General features: G+C 54.6%; 1 long non-coding RNA gene across 1 annotated transcript; it reads left to right on the forward strand.

The window, feature by feature from the left end:
- Positions 1–443: 443 nt before the first annotated feature.
- On the forward strand, positions 444–1896 carry LOC125115905 (uncharacterized). The gene is made up of 3 exons (XR_007132202.1): positions 444–665; positions 1199–1323; positions 1521–1896. It is a non-coding gene; the product is annotated as an uncharacterized LOC125115905 (long non-coding RNA).
- Positions 1897–11229: the final 9333 nt, after the last annotated feature.

Consider the following 11229-nt stretch of genomic DNA (forward strand, 5'->3'; position numbering starts at 1 on the left):
CCGGGTGGGGACTCCTCAAGAGGAGCTGGGCCTCTTGGGAGAGGAGCAGAGGGTTCATCCTCCCCGGGGGGCGAGTCCCCACGAGGACGTGAGTGTCCCTCTGAAAGAGCTACAGGTCCTCCCTGCCCGGGTGCTGAGTCCTCCTGTGGTCTTGGGCCTCCTCTGGGGGCTGCTCCAGGGTCTTTCCGCTCGGCTGGCGTCTTGGCCTCTGATTCCAGGTCTCCTGCTGGAGGTGTGAGAGAGGAAGAGCTTTGGTGCCTGCCCGCCTTGCCATGTGCTCTTCCAAGGAGAGCAGTCCTCCCAGAGCCTTCCCGACCGGTCCCGGCCAGCCCCTTCTGGCTCTGCTCTCCTGCAGGCGGGGCGTGTGCCTTTGTCTTGGCTCCTGGCCCAACAGCATCCTCTGGGGACTCCCCGCTGTGCGGCCCCCACCTCAGCTCCCCCCCACCGCGCCCAGAGCCCCGGCCCCCTCTTCTCACCTTCAGGCTGGGCCTCAGGGGGGGCCAGGCCTTCCAGGGTTGTCAGGCTCGTGTGGACGGTGTCTTCATGGCCACAGCTGGCGGTCCTGCGCTCCCCACCAGCCCGGCAGAGGACCCCGGGGAGCAGTCTGTGTGGAGGTTCCTCGGGTGGCCTTCTGCCTTCCTCACCCCGTTCCTGGCGGGTCTCAGGTGGGGGACTCTGCAATGACAGTGAGCGTCAGAGGGCCCGGCCCCGAGGCGTCAGAGCCCTGTGGGGCTGTGAGCTTCTCGCTGCTTCTGCTGCCCCCTTGCCCTTCGGCTCCCAGATCAGGGGAGGCCTTGCCTGCTCAGACACCACACCCCTGCCACACACCAGTGGCTCCCCCCTGACCCGGGAGGAACGAGAGCCCCCTGGAGGGCTGGGGGTACCGCTGGCACGCAGGGCTCGGCCCTGACTCCACACCTACCCCCCTCAGCCCCCTGCTTCTCCCCAGCCAGCTGTGTCCTGGGGTGTGGACAGGCCCTGCCCAGCAGGCCTCCGAGCCCGCGTCAGCCGGCTCTTGCTTGAGGCGGGCCCACCCCTCACCACGCGCCTCTGCACAAAGTCATCCAGGGAGGGGACTTGGGGCTCCCGTGTGGGATCCGAGAGGTCCCTGCCCTTGGCTGGAGCTCCCTCTCCCGGTGTTACCTCTGGGTCCCTGCGGGCAACGGCCCATAGGCGTCCGCCTCGCGTTCTCATCCAGGTTCTGCAGGCTTGGCAGAGGCCATCTCTGCCGCGACGACGCCTGCGGCCTCGGCCTCGGCCTCGGGAGAGCGGGATGCAGCAGAGCCAGTCCATCCCTCCTCCGTCCTCTCCTGGACTGGACCAGTAGGTGCCCGGCTCCCCAGGTTCCAAGTTCCGTTGGCCTCTGTCGCCAGGGAAGTGAGGTCACTTCCTGGGGTCTGCCCAGCCGGCCTTCCTCCTCCCCACGGCTCCCCCAGGGTCCCTCTGGGCTGCTCCAGCTCCCCTCCCCCCACCAACCCCATGGTCTCGTGCTGTGAACAACGGTCTTGGGCATTTGACAGGGATGGCGGTGACTCTGTGGACTGCCTCGGGGAGCATGGTCCTTGGGCTACTATAGGCTCTTGCAATCCAAGAGCAAGGTGTGTCTTGCCATCAGTTTGCGTCCTCTGGGATTGCTTGCATCAGCATCTGGGGGGTTCTGCGTCTCTCCAGGGAGGTCTCTTCCTCAGCCGTCTCTTCTTTGGGAGGTGACGGCAAATGGGATCCTTTCCCCGATGTCTCTCTCCGAGCTCTCGTTCCCAGGGTAGTGAAAGGCAGTCGGTTTCTGTGCCTTCAGGGTGCCTCCTGCGACTTGGCCCCATTCACTGAGGCGCTCTACCCATTTTCTGGGAGCGTCTTGAAGGGTCTGCGGGGATAGGATCATGTCATGTGCATTGAGGGGTCGCTTGACTCCTTCCTTTCCGATGTGGATTCCTTTTGTGTCTTGTTCTTCTCTGAGGGCCCTGGCTAGGTAGGACTTGCAAAACTATGTCAGCCAGCAATAGGACCTCTAGCACAGGACTCTGCACATGCCGAGGGGGAAGCCCTGAAAAGACAAACAACACAAGACCCACGCACACACACACAAAGTTGCATTGTTCTCCTTGACGGATTTCCTAAGCATCAGCTTTCTTTAATTCTGTTTGCATGTGAAGGCCACCCCTGTGGCATAGGGGAAGTACCCAGGCCTGGATGGCATCGGAGCTGCAGCTGCTGGCCTCCCCCCCTCCCCCCCGCCATCGCAGTGCAGGATCCGAGCCTCCTCTGTGACCTACACCACAGCTCACGGCAGTGCCGGCTCCTTCACCCACGGAGTGAGGCCAGCCATCACACCTGTGGCCTCATGGCTACTAGGCAGGGTCCTTACCACTGAGCCCCAACGGGAACCCCTCACAGCAATGAACTTTCCACCTCGACATATGCACATATTCTCCTTCCTAATAGGAAGAGCTTCTTTCCAAAAACATTGGCTGGAGTTCCCACTGGGGCTCAGTGGGGTCATGATCCAGTCGTGTCTGTGGAGGCACCCATTGGCTCTCTAGCCCTGTGCGGTGGGGACAGGATCTGGCATTTCAGCAATGGTGGCGTAGGTCACAGGTTCAGCTCAGATTCCATCCCTGGCCGGGAACTTCCCTATGCCCCAGATGCAGCTGAGAACTCTCTCTCTCTCTCTCTCACTCTCTATATATATATATATATATATATACATACACACACACACACACACACATATATGTATGTATGTATGTATGAATGTACACGCACACATATATATACATATATCTGTGTACACACATATATACATATATGTAGGTATGTACATGTATGATACTTTAAATATAGACTGGTGTCATGGCCCTGTTGGTGGGGCAGAATCAAATGGGACTAGGATGCGTGAGGATGCACGCCTGAGCCCTGGCCTCACTTCAGTGGGGGTCGGGGTTTGGGCATTGCCGTGAGCTGTGGTGTCGGTCACAGGCGTGCCTCGGATCCCACATGTCTGGGGCTGGGGCTGGGGCTGGGGCTGGGGCTGGCAGCTGTAGCTCCAATTCCACCCCTTCCTGGGAACTTCCACACGCGGTGGGTGTGGACCCTCCAGTGCAACAAAAAAAAAACCCCAGCAAAACTCAGGAGACTATAGAAAAACTATTGGCCTTGAGGAAGCCTTGGAAACCTCGGGCGGCTCAGGTCTCGACCGAGCTTTTGGCTTAGGACAGACCTCCACTCCAAACTCCCAGGACCTTCCCATCGTGTAGGGCCTCCCACCTGGGCTGCCCCGGCTCGGACGCTCCCCAGTGCGCGGTGAGCAGACGCTCCTGGGCCCCCATGGGAGCCCAGCAGCCTGAGGGCTCCGTGGACACCAGGGGCTGGCCTCGACTGGCCTCCCTCACCCTGCAAGGGGGAAAAGCCTGCCAAAGCTTTGGCGACCATTCCTTGAATCCCGGGCCGAGGGTGAAGGTCCCGACTCTCTCGGCTGCCCCTGAGAAGCAACTGTCTGTCCTGCGAAGGGCCCAGGGGGGACGTGACGTCCTGGGAGTCTGGCTTCGTCTGCCTCCGCTCGTTGCTCGCAGCGTCAAGCTGCCGGGGACGTCTCTCTAGTCCGCAAAATTCTCATTACCCGAAGGGACCAAGACAACCAGTGCTATTGGCCTCACTGGTTTGTGGAGGGGATCAAACGATGTTGTGGGTGTCATAGGACTCCGACCAAGGAATCATCCACTGGGAGTTCCCGTCGTGGCTCAGTGGTAACAACCCCGACTGGGATCCAAGAGGATGCCGCTTCGCTCCACGGGTAAGGATCCGGCCCTGCCGTGAGCTGTGGTGGTGCAGGTCGCAGACGTGGCTCAGTTCCCCTGTTGCCGTGGCTGTGGTGGAGCCCGGCAGCTCTGGCTCTGATGGACCCCCCGGCCTGGCCACATCCACGTGCTCAGGGTTCGGCCCTCAAAAGACCAAAGACACACCAAAACATCGTTTCTTTCTGCTCAGTGATTGAATTCCTTGTGATTTACTTTATTTAGTGTTGCTTTCTTTTCTTTCCTAACAATAACTACTTTCTGGTTTGATGTTTATTTTCAAGGGTCAACTTGTAGGCTTCAAACGTAAAGTCAAATATACTACAAAAGAGACCCCAAAGGTCTCCTTCTGCCCTTCCAGCCCTGCCGGCCCCCTCGCCTACCCGCCTCAGCAGGCCTCTTCCAGGGCTGCTCCCCGCGGGCGGCCCTGCCACGTTGCCCCTGCCCCCTCGGCCTCCATGGGACCCTGGCTCCTGCGGGATCTCATCGAGCCCTTCTCCAGGCCTTCCTTGCCCCTGCCTGACCCTCCACACTCGGCTCAGCACCCGCTCGTCCGCTGGGGGCCTTGCCCGGCTGTTTGGCCTCCTCCCGGAGCTGTGAGTGTCACAGGCCCGGAAGGGTCCATCCTGTCAGCTGTGAATGAGCTGGACTGCCAAGGGGGAGACCTGGGTCCTGGCTGGAGGACAGAGCCTGTATCAGGGTCCGGAAAGCCTCGCTGTCCCTCAGCCGTGCCACCATCCCTCAGCCCCCGCAGGGGAGGAGGCACACAGGACCTGCTAGCGTGGCCCCGCTTTTCGGACCCAGGGTTTGGGGAGGCCGAGATCTGGGCCATCTCTCTCCCTCCTCCCTTTTGGTATTGGCAAGCTTGCATGCTTGCTTGCTTGCTTCTTCGTTTGGTGTGACTTTCTGTCTTGCTGTCTGTCCTTTTAGGGCCACAGGGCAAGGCACGTAGAAGTTCCCAGGCTAGGGGGCTAATCAGCACTGGATCGTTTAACCAGTGAGCGAGGCCAGCAATGCAACTTGCATCCTCATGGATACCAGGTGGGTTGATTTCTGCTGAGCCGCAACAGGCACTCCTTACCTTTTTTCTATTTCTCTCAGTGTTTTTTTTCTTTTATACTTTTTTTCATTCTTTGTTTTTCTGTTTTGCTTTGGAGGGCCGCACCCGGGGCATATGGCGGTTCCCAGGCTAGGGGTCCAGTTCGAGCAAAACTGCCGGCCACAGCCACAGTCAGAGACAGAGCCAGAGCCACAGCCACAGCCACAGCCACGCAGGATCCAAGCCTCCTCTGCAACCTCCACCCACAGCTCATGGCAACGCCAGATCCTTAACCCAATGAACGAGACCAGGGATCCAGCTCACAACCTCACGGGTCCTAGTGGGATTTGTTGCCACTGTACCACGACGGGAACTCCTGTTTCACCTTTCAAGTTTGATGTGAAACGCTCTAAGCAGATCCGTGCCCACACTTGTATGTGTGTTCGAGTGCACGGATGCCTTGAACTTCTGCTGGCGGTTTGGCTCACTGGGGAAGTGGTTGAGGCAACCTCTCCTCCTGTCCGCATGAGGGCAGGTACAAGACGGCTGCAGAAGAAACAGGGTGAGAGAGCAAGCCCCTCAGCCCCGACGCGACGAGATGGGACCTGGATGGGGCCCCTCAACCCGAGGAGTGAGCCCGTTTGCTTTGGTGGGCATGTTTAAACCATGGCAACCTTGTCATTCCTCAGCTCTGTGCATCAGCATGATCTGGATATTGTGCAACCACATCCAAGAATGAATGCGACCCTGCGCTTGGTGCAAGGGCAGCTGCTGTGCACAAGTGCACAATCCCTGGCCTCACTCCGAGGGGAAAGGATTCGGCGTGGCCGTGAGCTGTGGTGTGGGCCCCAGACACGGCTTGGATCCCCTGTTGCTCTGGCTGTGCTGCAGGCCGGCAGCTCGGGCTCCGATCAACCCCCACCCCCCAGCCTGGGAACATCCATGTGCTGCGGGGGCGGCCCTCAAAAGACAGAAGACAAAAGACAAAAGACAAAAGACACATGCAAAAAATCATTTCTCTCTTCTCAATGATTGACTGATAATAATTAGCTTTATTTATTAATTTGTACTTTTTATTACTTCCCTATCAACAACTACCTTATTTATTTTTATTTTCTTTCAACTTTCTAAAAACTCTAGGCTCAAAACATAAAGTAAACTAATACCATATGAAACAGGAAGAGAAATTGGACACACATCCAAAGAGAAATCAAGAGAGGGGAAGGAGAGTCCATGTCAGGAGGGGGAGCAGTGGGATGGGGTTTTCGGGGAGCTGGTGGGGAGGGCACTGGCAGGGGCAGAGGGGACCTTGGGGAAGGTGGTTTTGGAAATGGGCCCGGGGCTCTTGAAAGAGCCAGGCCAGGACCTAGTCCAGGGGGTACAGGAGCAGTCAGGGCAGGCTCTCCCTGCAGGGCTGCTGTATGCTCCTCGGGCCCTTGTTCTCCTGCAAAGGCTGGGGTAACATATCTGACCAGCAGAGGGAATCTCACTTCAATGTCTGGGGATTCTGCCAGAGCAGTGGCAGGTTCTCCCTGCAGGGCTCGAGAGTCCTCATGAGGACCTAGGCCTCCTGCAGGAGCAGCTGCAGGGTTCTCCTGCCCAGGGGGTGACATCTGAGCCCCACCTGCAACGTAAACCACAGTTCAAGGCATCTTCGGATCCTTAACCCATGGAGAGAGGCCAGGGATGAAACCCACATCCTTCTGGATACCAGTCAGCTTCGTTAACCGATGAGCTATGACAGGAACTCCAAAAGTGCCCCAGTTTAAATGAAAAACTACATGGCCACCCGGGTGGGAGGACCTACCACCCTCACATGCCTCTGACACGTCCTCTAACAGTGGGTCTGGCACCACACAGCTCCCACCCGCCCTGAGAGCTTTCCAGCCCAGACGCACGCACATCCTCATTCCCAGCAGACACCTCCCCTCCCACAAGCACCCACAGCCTTTCTCTCTCCCACCACCGTCCCTTAGAAATCCTTGGTTTCCCCCAGGAAAAGGGAAAGGGTTCATGTAAATTCAAAAAATAAAAAGACCTGTTCAAATCAAGAGACTCCAGGAGCAAATGCAGAGATATGCCAAGGGCTGAGACTAGACGGTTGCCGAGTGTGCAACTGAGAAGGAATTTGCCGCCACGCTCTCTACGAAATCCCTCCACACCCAATGGGAAAATGGGCAAGGAAAATGGACAGGCAACTCCCAGAGGAACCTCAAACGCTAGCCAACACGAAAGATGTTCAACCTCACCAACCGCCACTGAAAAGAAACACAAACAACAAGGAGATGCTGTTTCATACTCACGAAATGGGAAAATGAACAAAGGTTTAAGTCTGACAATGTCAAACGTGGGTGGACCAACAGGTGCTCTCATACAGTTGGACGAGAGATCCCCTGGAAGAGTGATTTAGCTCTATTTTGTAAAGTCAACGTTGTACACGCTCCACAACCCAGGGATTCCATTCTTCCGTGTACGTCTTAGAAAAATTCTCTCACCCGTGGCAGAAGGAGATGCGTATCTCCTTGTACGAACAAATGCTTAGGTGCCCAGAATTACAGTGAAGACAGTGGAAAACATCGAGATGTCCTTTCACAGACAAATGGAGAAATAAGCTTGGGAGAGTCACCCAGCGAACACTGCACAGCAGTTAAAGCGAATGAACCAGCGTTACAAGAATCACATGGATGAGCCCCCGTAATGATGAGGGTCTAAAAGCAAGTAACAGAGTTATCTAGTATAACACTGCCTATATATACTTTAGAATATGCAATACTTGGAGTCCCTTTGTGGCTCAGCAGTAACAAACCCCACTAGTATCCATGAAGAGGTGTGTTAGATCCCTGGCCTCATTCAGTGTGTTAAGGATCTGGCATTGCCGTGAGCTGTGAGGTAGGTCTCAGATGCAGCTCAGATCCTGCAATGCTGTGGCTGTGGTGTAGGCCAAGAGCTGCAACTGATTCGACCCCTGGGCCATGAACTTCCATATGCTGTATGTGTGGCCCTTAAAAACAATAAAATAAAATAAAATACAAAAAACTTTATATGGACATGTGCATATATTCTATGCATATGTACTATATACATGTGTATATGGAAATATACATACATAGCCAAAAATTTTAAATTATGAATCAGAAAAGTGGTTACCTCTGGGGAAGAAGGCGAGATAATGGGATTGGGGAGGGTTGTATAAGGGTTTCAATTAGATGTGTAATTTTTTTTTTGTCTTTTGTTGTTGTTGTGTTGTTGTTGCTATTTCTTGGGCCGCTCCCGCGGCATATGGAGGTTCCCAGGCTAGGGGTCGAATCAGAGCTGTAGCCACCGGCCCACGCCAGAGCCACAGCAACGCAGGATCCGAGCCGCATCTGCAACCTACACCACAGCTCACGGCAACGCCGGATCTTCAACCCACTGAGCAAGGGCAGGGACCGAACCCGCAACCTCATGGTTCCTAGTCGGATTCGTTAACCACTGCGCCATACGGGAACTCCTTTTTTTTTTTTTTTTTGAATATTTCATTTTTTCAAAATGTGAAGCAGGAGTTCCTAGTGTCACTCAGCAGGTTAAGAACCTGGTATAGTATCCATGAGGATGCCAAGTTCAATCCTTGGCCTCTCTCAGTGGGTTAAGGATCCAGCATTGCTGTAAGCTGCAGTGTAGGTACAAGATACAGCTCAGATCCTGCTGCTGTGGCTGTGGTGTAGGTTTCAGCTGCAGCTTTAATTTGACCCCTAGCCCAGAAACTTCCATATGCCACGGTGCAGCCCTTAAAAAAAAAAAAAAAAAGTGAAGCGAATATGGCAAAGGTTAAAATTTGACAAAATGAAGGATGAGTATAGGATGTTCCTTTTATCCTTGCCTCTCCAGCTTTTGTCTTCTTGAAATAGTTCAGGATAACTACAAAATTAAGGAGTTGGTACATGAGGGTCAGGTAGCAAAGGTGACAGACTAAGAGGCCACAGGCTGGGGCAAGCTTGGGTGAGTTTCCCCAAGCCCTCCCCATGCCAAGCACCAACCCTACAAGCCTGGTGAGGTTGACAACTGGGTCAAGATGGTGCTTGAGCCTCTACCTGGTTGGGGATGGAGCTGGCAGGTGGGATGTGATCCCCTCCCCCATCCTCCTTTCCCTCCTGTGTCTCAGGCTGGCCTTTGCTGAGCTTGTCCCCGTTGGTCTTCCACACCTCACAATATGTACTTGGACAAATTTCCTCTCCCCTTGATTGTGCCAGAGAGGAATACAGTTTTCACCCACAGAATTGACAAAGATTAAAATGTCTGACACAGGAGTTTCCATCATGGCTCAATGGTTAACGAACCTGAGCAGCATCCATGAGGATGCAGGTTTGATCCCTGGCCTCGCTCAGTGGGTTAAGGATCCAGTGTTGCCATGAGCTGTGGTGCAGGTCGCAGATGCGGATCAGATCCCGATTGGACTCCTAGCCCGAGAACCTACATACGCCGTGGATGCGGCCCTAAAAGGACAAAAAGACCAAAAAAAAATTCTGATATAGCCCAATATAACAGGTATGACTTTGTTCTTCTGCAACACTCTGGTGCAAGAAATGTCACATTACTCATGTGTCTAAATCCAGCTAAATTGGTAACAAGCCCCCACTCTCTAGGATTGGCCAAAAAATCCAATCTTAGTCATGATTTGGAGGGCTCCCTCCCTCTTGAAGATCATACTAAAGCCCTGGAATGGTTATACACTCAAAAAAGGGGGGAAGGGGCACTGAACTTCAGTCTGTCATGGGACACTGAGATGCCTGTTGTTCCAGCTGCCACGGGACTTTCAAAGGCACCAGCTCCACTCCCTCCAGGCCAGTCTTAGAAAGAGGTCCCAAGATCACATGGCTCAGCTCTGTCTCCTTAAATCTCCTGGAATCTAGGAGCTACCTTATCAGAGGTCCAGCCGCCTCCCAAGGCCTTGGGCAAGTCCAGCAAAGATCCCTGGGGCCCACAGGGATCTGTCACCCCAACCCCACGGCAGGGAGCAGCTCTTGGATCACCCCTCTCAACCCCCGTCCATTCCCAAACAGCATGAGACTAGAGGTTTAAGACCCGGTGGATGACTCTCCTGACATACGGCTGAGTTGGGGGTGAAACAGCTATTAGAAGCTGACTTGTTTTCTCCCGAAATACATATATTGAAGCCCTAACGCCTTCAATGGGACTTCTGTGAAAAGAGGGCTTTCAAAGAGGTCATTAAGGTCCAGTGACGCTCTAAAGGTCAGGCCCTAATCCAATAAGACTGGTGTCCTTACAAGAAGAGGAAGCGCTATCAGGGACGGGCACAGACAGAGAAAAGGCCACGTGGGGACATAGCTAGAAGGCAGCCACCTACCCACCAAGGATAGGGGCGTCGGGAGAAACCAACCTTGCCAGCACCTGGATCTGGAATTTCCAGCCTCCGGAACAGTGAAAAATAGATTTCTGTTGTCTAAGTCACCCAGTTTGTGGTATTTATGGAAAGCCTAGCGGACTAATAACAACAGCTAAGCGCGCGCGTGTGTGTGTGTGTGTGTGTCATGCGTACGCGTGTGTGCTTGCCAAAAGCTGCAGCCCTAAAATCCAGGCAGGGGACACTCCTCACCTGTGCAGTGGCTTTCCCGTCCTACCCAGCTTGGCTTTTGTACAAGGTTGACCCTTTCGTCTGAGCAAACCCCCAGGGACAGGAGGAGGGGGAGGCCCAGGGTGGAGATACTGGGTTTCCTACTGCAGGAGGAAGGTGGGCGTGACAGTATTTTTAGCCAAGCTGGGAAGTGTTCCCAGCGATGGTCTCTGGGCAATGGGATGATAAAGGGATTGTGCTTTCTTTGTTCGACTTACCAGTGTTTCCTCGAGTTTCTAAATGAACATGAATTGCTGTGGCAATAGTGAAAATAGTAAGTTACAAACTTTGAAAATGTCTACCATCTTCTGGGCCCAGATCCAAAGCCACTCGCTCCACGTGCTGCTTCCTGACAGCCTTTTCTGCCCCGAAAGCCCGTGGGCGGCAGACGTCTCCCCCAATTCCTCCCTCTGGGCTGACGTTATCCTGTGCGTGACTGTGCTCCACAACCGGCCGCCACCTCCCCGCCGCCCCCTGATCAGGGCCCACCTTCATGGTCACTGCAGAGCTCGGCCCAGCCCTGTCCCACACAAAAACTACGCACTTGGTCATTCGTGATTCTTTTTGGTTTTTACAACACCACCTAACAATATCTATTATCTTCCTTATTTTGTAGATTTGGAAAGTAAGGCTCAAAGATTGATGGGCCATGAGCCTCGGAGAAGGAGACTGGAGAGGGGGCCCGTCCGACTCCAGGTCCTCAAGGCTTAACCACGGACAGTCTCAAGGTCCGACCCTGAGAGGAGAGATGCTGACCCTTCATCTGTCAGGGGAGGGGGTGTCCATTT

Source organism: Phacochoerus africanus, chromosome 15 (assembly GCF_016906955.1).
Source record: "Phacochoerus africanus isolate WHEZ1 chromosome 15, ROS_Pafr_v1, whole genome shotgun sequence".
NCBI classification, from domain to species: Eukaryota; Metazoa; Chordata; class Mammalia; order Artiodactyla; family Suidae; genus Phacochoerus; species Phacochoerus africanus.